This window comes from Anguilla rostrata, chromosome 2 (genome assembly GCF_018555375.3).
Source record: "Anguilla rostrata isolate EN2019 chromosome 2, ASM1855537v3, whole genome shotgun sequence".
Lineage (NCBI taxonomy): Eukaryota > Metazoa > Chordata > Actinopteri > Anguilliformes > Anguillidae > Anguilla > Anguilla rostrata.
In genome coordinates, this window is record NC_057934.1 from 35,449,194 (window position 1) to 35,465,519 (window position 16,326).

Here is a 16,326-nt window from a genome sequence, read left to right on the forward strand (position 1 = left end):
CTTGTGGCCTCATTTCCATTTAATCATTTATTTTTCACACGGCCTTTATTCTCCCAGACGAGTGTCGTGAAGAAGTGCAGAAATCTGTGTCTTCCTTAGGATTTTCCTTTGTTTTTTTTAACTGAAGATCATTTCATTTTCCATAATATTGGCAATGGATATAAAATAGCGAAGCAGATATTAACTTTTATTTTGCACACAAAATCCACATGCTCTCTACTGTATCGACTTGCTCTATAAGTTAAAATATGCCCTTGTATGTCTGATTAATTTGGAGGTTTGAGCTTGTTCATTTTAGTGACCTCAAAACCAAAAGAGAGCAATAATTTTCCTTTTTTCCCTCAGGCTGAGTATGGAGTGGTACTAGAATGCTCTTGGCTCTGTCAGAGTTATGAGCAAGTTCACTACAGTAGAAGCAATACAACATTGTGTGTCCTGCTGCAGCCTGTTTTTTTTTTTGTTTTTTTTTTGCTTTACATCATCGGTCAACATTTTGTGAGGCAGCAACATAAATTAGTTTAGTCTAATGGCTGTACTAAGAATAATAAAACATTTTAAATTATCAGTTTACTGGAGGTAGATTGTTTAATGATCCTTGAATGAGACGTATATATGTACATTTTCTATATGTGACACATATTGTGATTGAATTGTTCAGAGACGACCATAATGACGCACAGTATCTTGGGCCTACTCTAAGTCCAGGAACACGCACAATATGGAATTGTTTAGTATTCAGGATTCTCTTTGCTTTGAGGTTCCTTCTAGATCACCCAACTGTGAGCACAACAACCAGGGTCTCAACCACAGCTAATTATTATCAGTGAGAATACACACTGAGAACATCAATAACTGTAATAACGGAAATTATATGAAGATGCCAGCAAATCATTTCTAAAAGTGAAATACAAAGGTCAGTTACTAAATATACAAGGCATAATGTGACAGACAGTGAGTCATGGTGCATCAAACCCTGTCATCTGCTCTTAACCCTGTTTAATATATTACCAACCCTTAGCCAAATTCTTCCCAGAATCCACCTGCATCTTTTTGAAAGGGAACTTAAAGAATAGACTATAGCAGGAAGAGCTAAATAATGAGCAGGCTGAAATAGTGTGCATAAAACCCATCCAGATAATAGAAAGGCACAGTGCAAAGATGGAACACTCTGTTCATCATAAATGCACGGTTTTTGTGTTACCCTCCCCCAAACCACCCACTGGGGAATGAAGGCTAATTTCTGAATATTTTTGTTCTAATGCAACAAGGTTTGTTTCTATAGGAGATAGTAAACCAATGGCATTCTGAAACACTGTAGAGCCAACAACGTAGCTTACCATGCTGATAAAGGTTCTGAGAATGTCTGAGACTGTTTACCTGTGCATTGGTGGTGCTATTTTTGACGCATCCCATTAATAGACGTGGTGAACAACAAGAGGCCGGTGTTAACGAGAAATATCTCGTCAGGTCTCAAAAGGTTAGCAATGAGAGGAGATGGCATTGTGTCTCACAGTATTGGTATTTTGTTCTGTCTGAAAGGGATACATCCTGTAGCTTCTCTAGTGCACATGCCTTCAATGAGACCATGGTTTCCTCTGGCAATTAGTGCCCTGTTAGCACCAGTCCTCACGCCTGGAGGTATGTCCTAACAAGGCTCAATTCAAGCCAGAACAATGACGGCGAAGGGCTGTGTGTGAAAGTCCCGCAGCAGTGAATTACTGCTGGGATACTGAAATGAAGACGCTCTACCCTCTTTGCTCACCAAATGAGCAGCGCTAATTAAGACTCATCATTACCGTTTCCAGGTAATGTGTATTGTTGTTTTTGACCCTTAGGTGTACCACAAAACACAGGGAAAAATCATGAGGTGAATAAATTAGAGCAATGAATGACACAACGCACCGACGATGTTGACTGTGTATATAAGGATCCGAAGCCTGTGATGTGAAAAGATTTGGCGGAGTTGACTGTGGAAGGAATATGAACTGTGTTTCTCCAACTCCAGCAATCAAGATGGGAAGTTCTGCTAAGGTAAGCTAATGTCTTAATGTTTTGGCGATTAGGCTTTATGGACTGTGCTATTGCTGTGAAGGTGTGAAACATTCTTAATCGCCAAAGAATTCCAAGTTCGCACTTGGTATTTTTTGCTATATAAAGGTATTGAATTTGCAAATATTTATAGACTCAAATATGGTGTTATTAGATGTTCCACAATTGTTAGTTACTGTACCTTCTGAGGCAAATGGAAGCTTTCATTTGCTTTCATTTGTAATTTGACTTAACAAAAGCATGGGAAAGGCCTATATGAGCTAGTAAAGAAGCTATTTGGCATTTAAAAATTCTGCTCTGTTAAATGACATCACACAGACCATGCTCTTACTTCGCAATGCATCAGAGATATCTATATTCTTTTATAAAGGAGGTTTTGCTCTTAAATATTTTTTGGATCCCCACTGTGGTGTAATTGAAAATTACATCCATCAAGGATGGCTTATTTCAGGACAGTTTCTTCCCCTGCCTTTCGAAGTTCTCACTTCATGGTAAGACGCGTGGTGCAGTCCACCGAGTGACCAACTCTCAAGCCATATATAAGTCCCCCCTATGAGCCGTAACGAGGGATCCCCATCAACCTATCAGTGTGGCACCTTCTCAGCTGTGATCCCTTCACTGTTAAACGCTCTGATTTCTCCTTATCTGAATAAACTAAAAAATATGAAAAGAAGGCGCTCTATCAACTCTTCTTTATTTAAAAAGTGCTCTGCCCTTGACCCAGCTTGAGGATGTTTTGAAATAGGCATTCATTATTGGTGAAAAGAAACCGAAAGCCAACATACTGTACATATGCCCACTCTGTGGGCTGGTCTCATTCATCTAATAGTGAAAACCTCATAGTTCTGTGCCTGCATCAACAACTCTCAATCTTTTGGAGATGGAATTGGCATAGAGATTGAAAGAAGATCATTTGGAGATGGAATTCACTATTTACGTGGCAGTATTTTGAAAGTGAATGCGATTAACTCACCAAATCCGCCACGTTTCAGATCAATTGTTCATCTATTCATTTTGATGCATCTTTTACAGAAACTTCCGGCATGTCTCTTCCTTGTTCTGCTGTTATACCTGTCGTGCGACGCGCAGGACATGCAGATCTGCTGCAAGCAGAAGATGTGCCCTTGCCGCCTCTATGACCTGCTGCGCGGCACGGGCAACCACGCTGCCGGCATCCTCACTCTTGGTAAGCGCAAGAGCGACGAGCAGCGCTTCCAGACCCGGCTCTACCAGCTCCTTCACTCCAAGAACCAGGCAGCGGGAATTCTCACCATGGGAAAAAGGGCGGAGCCAGACCGCAGCCCCTACACACCCTCGGAGGCCACTCGGTCTGCACCAACCCGCGCTCCTCTCCATTCTGATTCTAAACCCTGCAGCCCAGATGTAGCATTAGAGATCGAAACGAAGATCGTTAACGACGAATGTTGTGGACCGCTTTTAAAACTCTGTCTTACTAAAGGTGTACATCCAACACTTATGTATGGCCTCATACACAGAAATACAATAATAAAACATAATTTTTAAACCAAATTTGACAATGACATATTGTAAGAGGCACAATAAAATCACTGTCACACCAATTGCAAGTTTATGGGTAGCCTATATTTTATAAAATGCATTTTCATGCGTGAAGCTGTGGATTAGTGGATGCAATGATGGTGCTTTCAAATTGCAATTGGGGCACAGTGGTTGTGCTGTGCCCTTACCCTCTTGCACCTGTTAAAACAACTCTATGGGTAGGCTCTGGAATGTTCAAGAAAAATTCCATGTTGTTTGATTTGTTTGTAACTCTGGAAGAATATGGTACGCAAATAAATACATTTCAAAACATTATTGATAATGGTTGCCACTAATTAACTGCACTAATTAAATACACTATTTGTGTATTTGATTTTTTGGTTTAATGGTATTCTTCTGCACGGGCATTGTCCGTGTACGTTTTAAGAATTGCCAGCAGATGGCACTCGCATTTTTTAAATAGGCGCCGTTTACTGCAATGTTCCATAGTTGTTTAGGCCTATTTTAATTTAATTTTTATTTTTTTAAGCAAATGAAATATTTCGTTAGGTCACCGCTATGCATGGATCAGTTCCAATATGTCTGGAAAATATAAGAAGAGCATGTAGGCCTATTGAATTTATGGAGGCCGTATTTAATTTATGAATTACCGTATTCCTTTTCTGTTCCTTTCAAGTTGTGGGGCCCTGTAATGTGTTGATTTAGCCTGACGTACTTTCAACAATAAAACATTAGTGGTAAACTATTTTGCATTGTAACCGTTAGAACTGAACGGTTTTATATAAAATATATTATTTCAGTGAATACATTGATCGAGTTAAGATGTTGCTACAATACAAAGATCAATTTTCACGGCGGATTACCCGGACATTCTTTTTCAAATTTGGTAATAAATATTAGGCCTGCATTTATTACAATGAGTTCAAACGTACAAATAATTGACTTAGTTTTTTTATTGGGGTCTTCCCTTTGGCAGCAATATTTGAATGAACTACCTTCGTTAAGAACATTAAAAAGTTTGAATTTATTAGGGAACGTTAGCTGACATTACCTATCGTTCACCCTGTCCCAAATGTGTAGGTAATCCCTGCCTGCCTACCAGTGGCGGCTGGTGACTCAAAAAATTGGGGAGGACAGGAAGAAAACCAGCCCACGGCGTCATGTTATTTTACTCTAGTTGGCTACTTATCTCTACTTTCTTATGTTCAAGTTATGTTATGTTATTATGTTCAAATGTAGCAATAATCCAACTAGCAACCTAATGCAAACTTACTATACAACTAAGGTAAGTAATGCACCCGACGTTTATCCCCATCTTCCATAAGGAACAAATATACCCTCCACTGGCTGCCTGTTATAGCTCGCATCAAATTCAAAACATTGGTTCTAGCATACCAGGCAGTCAAGGGATCAGCCCCAGCATACCTTCACAAGATTTTCAAACCCTACATGCCAGCCAGATCCCTCCGTTCTGCTACCTCAGGACACCTAGCACCTCCCCCTCTTCGCACCTGCACTTCCAGAACACGTCTCCTGTCTGTTCTGGCCCCACGATGGTGGAATGACCTCCCTGTGGAGGTCAGAACAGCTGAGACTGTGACCCATTTCAAACGACGACTGAAGACCCACCTCTTCAGGCTGCACCTCTCCCCATCCCTCCCTTCCCCCCCTGTAAATGACTAAACTTAGGGGTGTAACTAGGCAGCTGTTTAATAGGTGACTTAGTTGATGCGCCAGTCTTAACGACTACTTGTATTTTTATTTATTTTTATTTTTCCATAGATTGCGTTGTTGCCGTTCTCGTTGTTAGTGTTAATCACTTTAACCACCAGGGTCCAAGTTGAACTATGCGGTTGTTCCCTGTACTTGGACCGGTACTTCTCTCTAGGGGTTTCGTCATACTTGTTCCTGGTTATGGTTATACACTTTGTTGTACGTCGCTCTGGATAAGAGCGTCTGCCAAATGCCTGTAATGTAATATCATATTATCATTTATGCAACGGCTTGGCCGAATACTCGATTCTGATTGGTCCAAGGGTGTTTCTCAGTGAAGGTTCATCTCGATCGACTTTTAACAGTTCTAAAATTAATGCGCTACAAAATCCAGCATTCTAAAGCAGTTTAAACAGCAACATTATTCTTTCGCTTTTGAATTGTTGATACATCCCCTCACCCTTTCAATGTCCAATTTCACAATTGATGGCAACGTTGAATCACATTTCTAGTTACTGTTGCTAGCTTTATTTACGGTTGTCAAAACCCGTTTCAGAGGGTATTTGAAAAACGTTCGCGACCCAAAAAACATTTAAAAAGTACCTAAGACAGTGCCAGGGAGATGAATTTGATTGACTTGTGGTTTCATGCAGTTTTATTAAATAATGTAATGACAAAAATGACCAAAATTGGTGCTAACTGTATGGTAGGCTATAAAACGAGAAGGAACTATTTTTTCTTGATAAAATCAATGTTTTGATAGAATTAACGACCAGAGGCTTTTGATTAACAACGGTGCAAATGAAACTAGCTACCAACCAGAGTTTTGCTTGACAACAATAAAATAATATGCCCAAACGCCGGCAGAAGAATATTTCACTTTCAGCTGATTAAATCGATAAAAATCAATACATATAAAAGTAACCATATATAGACTAGCCATTGTTGGTAGCCTAACCCGTTGTATAAGTGGAATAAACCCCTCCGGGCTGTCCCGTTATTGGAAAATAATGTAGCCTACTTCGGGGCTGGTTAAGCGACCCTACAATATTTTCCAATACGGGACAGCCCGTCGTGGTTTATTCCTTACATATCATATTACAACACAAAGAATGAATATAAAAAGGGGCCAGGTGAACGAGCGGGAAAGACACATCTAAACACTCCGGGCTCTGGATGGGAACCTCGTGTGTGCATAATGTGTCACTAGAATTAGCATTTTTGATCATGGTTATCTGTGGAGCTGGTCGTCCAGCAGTCTTGATCCTCACCTGCTGCTTAATCCAAACTGTGGAATGGCTGTGACAACAAATAATCCACAAGATGTTCTTCCCCATCCCACTCTCTGCGTCTGCGTCCATGCCTCTCTGTGACCCCCTCACTCACGCTGCCGTTAATTGCCTTGTTAGCAATAGCAGCACCACTCTCCTCAAAATCCATTCTCCCCGGCGTTGGCTCAGTCCTTCAGGGCTGCTACAACAAGCTAACTGTTGCGTTGCTAACGCAAGTAGCTAGCTACTGCTCGATAAAAAAAGGGAAACGTAAATCTGAAAAAAGGGAAATTTGGACAACCTCCTCTGCCTCTTTGGACCAGCATCCTCTGATTGAAAAGGCTTAAATAAAATGTAATTTTTTAGTCATGTGTTTTAAAAGTAGTTCGCAATTTCCACGTTATAATACAACAGTGGTAGAGAATTGAAGATGAAATTTGGAAATTATCATTGGACCAACGCGATGTCAATATTGTATTCTGGTTGTTTATTGGTTAGGGAGGACGTCCTCCCTTGGAGCATCGTTTAACGTGTTTTGGCCAATAACAGATTAGCATGAAAAAAAATGAAGTAAATTAAATTGATATAAGAGATCCCCACCCTAAGGAGGACAGCAGGAGCCCGTCCTCCTGTGCCCCCCCACCACCATTTCACACTGACTGTGTGAAGTTTCCCCTCTTGCCTGCCCTGCAGGTGTCGCTGTTGAAGCATTTTAATCAGAATTTCAATAATGAATTTTTTCCAAAGAAGAGATAAAAAATATTTTATAAATGATACTGAGATTTGGTAATGGTTTCTTTCAACCAATTACTCTTTCTATATTTTGATCTCCCTCTTGCCTCTCAAAAATAGAGGAGGAGCAACCTGCAGCTGCCTCTATGGACCAGCGTCCTTTTCTGCCTACCTACCTACCTGCCTACTGTACCTAAAAACACTCGTAACATAACGCAACAAGAATAGGCTCGCACTTTATCGTACGCTACATTTGCTGACTGTACAAGATTTTCGGTTCACTTAGAAATGTTAAGGTTTATTATAAGTTACCTACACGCAAGCAAATGAAATCGCGATATAAATGTCTTACCATGTGTTTCAGTATATTCTTATTCACCTGGGCTTAATAGGAACATGGTGGGATTTACTAGAAATGTGTTTCGTGGTTTAAAAAGCCCATCTGAGACGCCTTTTTTAAGTGAACGTTTATTTTCATGCAGCAGTTTTAAGTGGAATTAAAACTGCTGCATAAAAATAAATTGGGGGGGGGGGGGGATATTTCAGTGCTAGACATATAATGTTGTTGCAATAACTATAACGTACACCCCCAATATATTTACTTGCCACATGGTGGTGCTATATCTTATTATTAAGCTGTTTCTAACATACTGTTGCCACACAATTTTAAACTCTTCCAATATCACCCTCCTTAGTTACGAGGGGTAACTTTAAGTTACGACAGAAATTGTGGCTCCGTTTTAGCTCTTTGCAATTGACATATTTGCAATTTGCACTTGTGATTTCAACCACAATGGATATATCCACCTTTTTCTAGACGATTACAAAGTGACATAGTGACATCCTCTTGTGAAACACTGGATCAATTAACATCAAGGTTTATATACACAAAATATTAGTTCTAAACCCTACCACGTTTAGTCTGTCTCTAAAAGCGATTCTACTTACAGTATACACAATCAGTTTGATTATACAACATATAAATGAACCCCAGCAAACATTGATCATATCAGTGATATATATGTTTTAAATATATTGCTTCATAAATGAAATGTATCATGGTCACCACAGTCAATTTTTATGATACTATTAAGCATTTTATTTCAATTTAGCCTTTTTCCTTTTCTCATGAACCCCACTAGTCAAGACTGGGGCCTTCAGAACCATGGACAGCAACACAGTCTACAGAAATGCACAATCAATGATATCTGCCGTAGCCTAATACTCATTTGAGGTGTTGCTTGTATGCCTTTAGATTGGCAGACTTGTGTATGGAAAGCAAGCAGTTCTGTGTGTCGGACTGATTAAAACTGTGGAAGGACTTTCATCACGAGAATCTGAATTGAGGGTCCTCTATGTTGATTTTGGTCATTGTGGCCGTGCTGGCTGTGGTTGGAAGAGCTGGGTCACTTGAAGATGGCCATAGCATCACCCACAGAAGTAGGCTTTCACAGTAATTTTTTCCAGCCTCATTACACAAATAGCGGCTCCTCTAGTCAATCAGGCACCTGCAGTCTGATTGTACCAGCTGCACAGTGTTGTGTGAACCAGTGATGCACTAACAGTATGGCTCAGTTGGCGCACTGCCATAAAAAGTGATGGCAGTTGGCTACAGGCTTTTCAGAAGATGCACATGATGATGTGTACCATCTTGAACTGAGAAAGGACATTGCAGTGAAAGGTCAGGCCTACAGTTATCATTGGACATTTGAGTTAAGAAAATAATAAACATTTCAGCCATGTTTTAACAGCATAAAGCAGCATTGGACAGTGTACTAGTTTACTCTTTATTATCTTGCTCTTATCCTCATATTGTCTGTCATGGTGACCACACCCCTATGCCATGAAAGGGAATGCATGACGTTAAAAATTAGGCTTGGAACAGACTTGATAACAAGACCTTGAAAGTATACTTTACGTTAACTTATTAAATGAAAAAAAAAGAGATATATTTTTTGGAAAATAATATTAATTGTTTTCCCTTTATAATTGCTTTGCTGGCCATCAGTATTCTCACAATGACCCGGGAATCATATTTTCCTACTTTAAAATTGGAAATTTATAAAAGACAACTCTAATTGTAACAGCTCTTTTGCCATCTGCTCTGTGCAGCCGTTACAGGATCAGTTTGCCCAAACATCCCATCATAACCAGAACCACTATAGTAAACAAGGCCATGGTCACTGCTTTGAGGTAGGCTATTTTGAGTATGTCTATTTACTTAATCTCATCGTTAAAGGGATAGTTCACTTCAAGTTTTTATGAAATATTAATATTAGGTATGGCATAGAGAATATAGATTCACATGTGAACTATCACTGTGATTTGAACATAGGCCTATATTATACAGTACATGCATGCCAGTGGTGGCACAGAGGGGTTTTTCTTAGGAATTGCTTGCAACTATATCTTTTGGTGTCTTTTGATGATGAAAGAGGAGTGGAGCCTCATTTCTTTAAATGTTGTTTGATAGGCTGTGGCATCAGACGAGCCTGCAAAAAAACCAAAATCATGGAGGGAATGATTGTATTACCCCTGGGTGTAGTAACATCTTTTATAGCAACTAAGACCTCAACTTTCATTAACTTCCTACAATTCTTTGTTCGCATGCCTGTTTTAGGATTGTAATTGTGCACTTTGTGGTTTAGCTAGTCGCTAAGTATGTGTGAAAGAAGGTACTATCCAGTATGGAAGTGTGCAGAATGCGGGTTTGCATAATGTAGCACATCAGCTGTTGTGGAACCAGGCCTCTTATGTCATAAAGAGACACCAAAGACATTTTTTGGGCAAATTCAAATTGATTTTGCTTTGACCAAATTTTTTAACAGCTGCAATGTTTCAACTTGCCTACAATAATGTATTTTTAAAATCTGCTAAAACATTAAAGTTTCACATTAAAAAACTATTTATTGCTGTCAATCTTTTCAACATTGTATTGTCTACAGATTTGATGGCTGCACCAGCACAGCTAGTAATAGAGACAAAATGCACAAGTCATATGCTGGCTGGTAGCCTATTGTATTTAGGACAATTATAATTTAGACTACAGATATGCCCATGATAAAGGTAAATGTAAGTTTTACATAGGATGATTCAAATGCCATGGTTATGTTTTGACTTCATATGCTGTCGGGATCCAGCAAATGGACGATTATTTGCAGCATATTCAGGTTTTGCCAGCTCAAACCTTGAAAAGGCACAAAACCTTGAAAGTTTGAAAAGCTGTTCTTTTCACTCGAGTGAGCATGAACCCGTCACCAAAGCATCCATTTAAAACAATTCTATTTTAATAGAAAATAGAATTAAAACTGCATTTCAATGAAGTAAATGGACAATAATTGCCTGTTTTGTGCAGAAGAACAATGAACTCCACTACTGAACACCAAGGTCTTGTAGCAAACCAAATAATTATGTCCTACAATTAGAAGAAAGTTGAATGAGGATTCGTCTTGTAAAATAAAGTGAGAAACAAACATTAATAGTTGTGCCCATGAATAAATGATGTGGCCTTGTGAGGTATTGAAGGAGAATAGAGAGACAAAGTTATGCTCCTAAAATGACAAAGCAATATCTGTCTTTGCTGTGTATGTAATTATGCATTTCTACATACAATTCTGTTACAGACTCACCTTGAACCATGAAAAAAAGAAAACAAACCCAAATGTAAGCTTTTTGATTGGTTCACAAGTTTATAGATGCTTTTGTAATTTTTTTGCACTACATAAATGGTAATGCGTCAATTATCCACCATGCTTTTCATACTGAGATGGGGATACTAATATTGGCAAGGTTTCGCTATTTTGTGGAATCATGATGATTCAATTCTGATAAATGTATGGCATTCTCACCTACCAGTGGGGAAAATGTTGGCCTCTGTTTTCAAATTGTTCCCCACTCCACTTACTTTTTGTAATTTTATTGTGTGCAAGAATATTGCTTGAATAGTATAATTGATAGTACTTTTAGTGTAGACCAATCTTGCATAACCTTCTCATAAATGTGAGTTTAAGTGTACCAAATTAGGGTGGGTGGGTGCTTATAAAGGAAGTTAATCTTATCACGACAGCTAAGACACAAAGATAGCAAGCCGCCAGCTTGAAATTGACAAAACAACTTCCATTGCAGCTATTGATTATTTGATTCACTGAGTGAGAGCTACAGTAGAACATTGTTAAAATGATATGAATTCAAAGAGCATTATAAGGACATTTAAGATTTAGAACACTACATCACTTTGAGCAAAATGTATACACTTTACCCTCTAGCTTTAAGGGCCAAACATCTGAGTTGAGAAGATCGTAGCCTCAGCTCAGTCTCGTTCTTCACATGCAAAATCATGGTTCTATACAGTATGTGAATAACACATTGCTCATGTGTTATACTTGCAATGTTTTACTAATATTACTGCAATGTTGGCATCAAATGAACAAATAAATACATAAATGTTAGGTAGCAGATTCCCTACATGTGCAAGAAATGTGTAAATTAGATGGAGCATGTATTGTGTGATTCAATGTTAATTTACTTAATTGCAATGTTGTGATAATGAACCACACAAAGGGAGGTTGTAAACTCCATTGTCAACGTTATCTCAGAAGAAAAACTCTTTAAAAGAGAATCTTTTGAGAAATTATTTGTGATTAGGAACTGACAAGCCTTCTTAATTATTTATTTTTCAATTATGTGATGTGCTTCTACACTGTTCTGTGCTGAAACTGGGGTAGTATTTTTAGCCCTGCCCCATTTTTGATCAGGTTTGGCATTGTCTGTTCTATTTTCGCTCCTTTCTGTGATTAGACAAATGCTGATGGAAAGATGGGAACTAAATTTAACAAGGTGGGAAAACGAATTATTACCAAGTTCAACTGCTAACTTACAACCACGGAACAACTCTGGTTGCCACATAATTGACATTGATTGTGAAGGGGTGGGCTACGTTGTGAATTTTGGTATCATTATATGAAACACCTGTGTCTTCGTTTCTGAAATACACAAAGAAAATTGGGAAGCAAATGGTAAACAGTGGCATGTAGCAAAACAACCATATTCAAGCATGCATTCCCCCACCCCCCTTTCAGCCACTTACATATCTCCCTTCAGCCACCCCTTAACCAATCGCCCCCCGGTTACCATGGCACCATCCCCCCATAGGGGGTGGGTGGGGGAGGGGGGGGGGGTTGTCTGACCTGTCCTCACCATCTGTAGAGGGCATTAAGAAAACAACAATGATGTTGATTGGGCATCATTATGACAGTTAAAGAATTATGTAATTCATTTATTGACCAGTAGGCCAAGACCTCACTGTTGACTCCTCTACATCGCAGATTTGTAAAGGGGAAGTTTTATAAGATCAGTCTAAGGTAGCTCAGTGGAGAGTGTCGGGACTGCATTGTCAGAGGGGGGAAAATCTTATTATTGGCCATATAATCTCTTTCTCTTGGGACTTAAGGTCAAGGGAACAGGCACCATCTATGAGAGGAGTAATGGTGCAACTAGGAATATTTTCTCTGGTAAATTGCCTATTGCTAATTGCCACATCTGTTGGACTGTGTGGCTCTGTTCACTCTGATATTTCAACTGACTGTGTGTGTAGGTGGAAAATTGTCTCTTTTTCCTGATGTTTTGTTTTTGCTTACATAACTGCTATGGTCCAAGACAAAGGCTGCCACCAGATAATTTGGGGAATGTGTCACGTCAGTAATTTTTTTCATATTTATGAGACACTATCACAAGAACTGATACTCAGTCTTCAAGCTGGTCTTACCTTCAATATATTCGTGATTAATTTATCCAATCTCATTATTTAATCATTTGGTGACTTTTTTAAAGAAGTGGCATTTTTCTTTCTATAAAATAATTGAATATTTCTCCCATAAACACTATAATTCTCAATGCTTTTCATTCATAGCGATGACTAAAACCTGATTGCATTCACATGTATTGTTCATACTAGACTGAAAATGATATAAAATCTTTAATGTGTTGAAGAATTTCAGTTCAGAATTGAAAGATAAACTATGAGAGATTAATTATTTGATCACTGCGATAAGCCAGAGCAGGTGATATAAACTCATTTAACATCACGCTATTGAATAGCCAGCAACCGCTGTTGCCTAGTGATGTGTGGTCTGTATTTATCCAATCTGTAAGAGATGCAAGGCTATTCATGTTGCTCTCCCACTGTGCAGATCTGAGGCAATGAGAGAGCTCGGCCTGTGGAGGAGATCAGTCACTTCTCACCGTGGTTTCTTTGGTCGTGTGGCGGAATTGAGACAGGGGTCGAGCTAAAAGCCCAATTTGTGCAGCATAAGCTCAAGCCAACCGGAAGAACAAAGGTTTTAACAGAAGCGGGTTTTTTTTCCAGGAATTGGCATAACAAATACACAAATTGTCAGGTTGTTACCAAAGTAGCATAGACTGTGTCGCGGTTTGAAGGTTAGCGTGAAAACGGGTGAAAACCAGCTTCAAGATGCTGTCGTTATCTGTCTGTCTGACCGCGGATCTCACTGACTACGTTGATTTCAGCATTTTCACAAACTGCAGTCATGGTTAATGAGGCGTCTTACATACAAGGTGTTAGGGGTGATTTTCAGGTGAGTTACTGACTTGTATTTTTTTTTTTCAACCATTATTTTTGTGCTGTATAAGCACTAAATCCTCTGCCCATTTTAAGCAAATAACAGCACACTAGCACCACTCGACATTTTCTGAATGTCTGCACCCTTGGGCTGATCAAATTTAAAGCTTCCCCATGGAAATCGAGGCAGCAACGGAAGCCTCTGAGGTTAAATTGTAGGCAGCGCTGGATGAGGACATCGGCTTGGCAAACGGATAATAAGGAATGATAAGAGGCAGATCTTTCCCATGGTCTCTTGACCTCAGCATCGTTAATGCTGCTGGAGAGTGGTCACTGATTACATTCTAAAGGCTTCCAACATGCCCGTGGGATTAATCAACACACAGCTGTCCAGAAAATCTGCTTTATCAAGGCAGTTTTTATGGTAGAACTTGTGAATGATACTTCAGATTAAAGATCCACCATTGATACCGGATGAGGGTAGTGTGGATTTTTTTCATGGAAAGGGGAAAATATATGTATTTGAATTTGTACATCACGAAAGTTCACACACGCACACACACATATATATATATTGTGTATATAAAGAGATTGAGCTGAATTGAAATGGAGAAAGAGGGCTGAAGGATGTTTACACCCTCCAATGTGAGTTTTGACAGGGGAAATGGTGGCAGTTGGATATGAAAGACAATGGCTGTGTTTATCTCCTCTGATGAGTAGAGATGGAAGGTCCAAGGGATTTAAAGTCCCAGAAGAAACGCTGTGAGCAGATTATTAAGTGCTCAGTGTTACTCCTGCGGCACAAGAAGCCTGTTGGATCTCCTGTTGCTGGAAGGTATTTCTCAACCTCCACACCTGTAAATTGAGTGCAGGTGTGAGGTGAACATTAAGCATACATTTGTCATTTTGTCCACTTTGAACCAGGTGTTTCTTTCCCAGTTGTATCAGGTGTGACGTATTCTGTGAGGATATTAGAAAGTGTATTGGTACAGTTTAGGGGGAAGAAAACATTAAGAAAGCTTTTTTCATCCCAGACTGCCAGTCCTTATTGCCTGTTTTGCATAAGACGTCCATGTTTTCCTCCCACCCTGCAGTCACCGGGGACAGCTTGACAGGCAGTGGAGGGAAATTTGCTGTGCTCAACCATCCCTCACAAAAGGAAAAATCATGAAATAACTTTAAATCTGATGAGAGTTGCTGGACCTGAACCACAATCAACGAACTCTTCAAGCTGTTCTGTCTAATCAATGGAAATGAGCCCAGGCATGTGAGGACACTCTTTCTATGAAAAAGACACGTTGGTATAAGGAATTCCTTTGTCCTGCTCAGAGTGTTGCATCCATGCTCCTTTCTGAAAAATGTATTCAGTATAATAACATATTCACTGCTAACAAAATATGTGACAGACAGGAATTATGGGTATTATACAAGCCTTTTAAGGTTTTAAGAAGAGTTTTCTTATCTCCTCATAGACATAATGGTCTTGCCTAACGTCCCCTTGGTTGTGTGTAACAGTCTGTCTGTGTATGTTTCACTTTCCCTGTGTGTGTGTGTGTGTGTGTGTGTGTGTGTGAAGATTCTGTGTGATACAAGGGCTGTGGCATGCCATTCTCTCTCAACAATCCCCAATCAACTGTGTTGAACATGTTTCCTGGTTGAAAGTTTCCCAGTGAAAGATGAAGAGGATGCATAATGTATAGTACATGCATACCCATTAGATGACTTAGGTCAGCTAAGTGTCCCTGGTTTATTAAAATGTATAGTGTCTAAAAACTCTCGCCTTTTTCCTGTAGGCACTCCAATATGGAGATACAGTTTCAATTACTTATGGATGGACTGTAAGATCCAAATGTGTTCGGTTTGTGATTTGCACATTGCTGATATAGTGCTATGAGAAACGAATGAGATGAGACCTCCAGTTGCGGGATGATGCATTCCCAATGTTTCTTGAGAACGGCGGGCTTCTGTCTCGCGTGTCCTCCCCGAAAATATCTTTGCGATAACGGGGAGGAGGCTGATGGGGTCCTTTATCACCGCTCTCCGAGGAGCTCGCGGTTAGCCGCTGTCATTTTTCACTCGCCCCGCCAGGAGGATATCATTAGGGGACCGGAAGAGAGAGAGAGCGGCACGGAGGCCGCGGGGGCTGTGATGGAAAGCCCCAAATGTCATCACGAGGATGAGGATGTCGGGTGCGCATGACATCGATGGGAAATGAATTCTGCAGCGGAATTCCAGGGGTTAGCGCTTTACTGGTTACATGATAGACACTGAGCCCCAGGAAGTGCTTCATCTAGGGATAATGTCAACTCTTGTTGCAGCCTGAAATGCTGTGTCTCGATTTCTCCATTATCTGCAGCGGTGGTCTCCCCTTTGATTTAACTATCCGCTTTACAGACCACCAATAAAAATAGAGCCGAATGAGCGTGGCCAGCCGTATACCTGAACGCTGTAGTCATCACAGCAAAC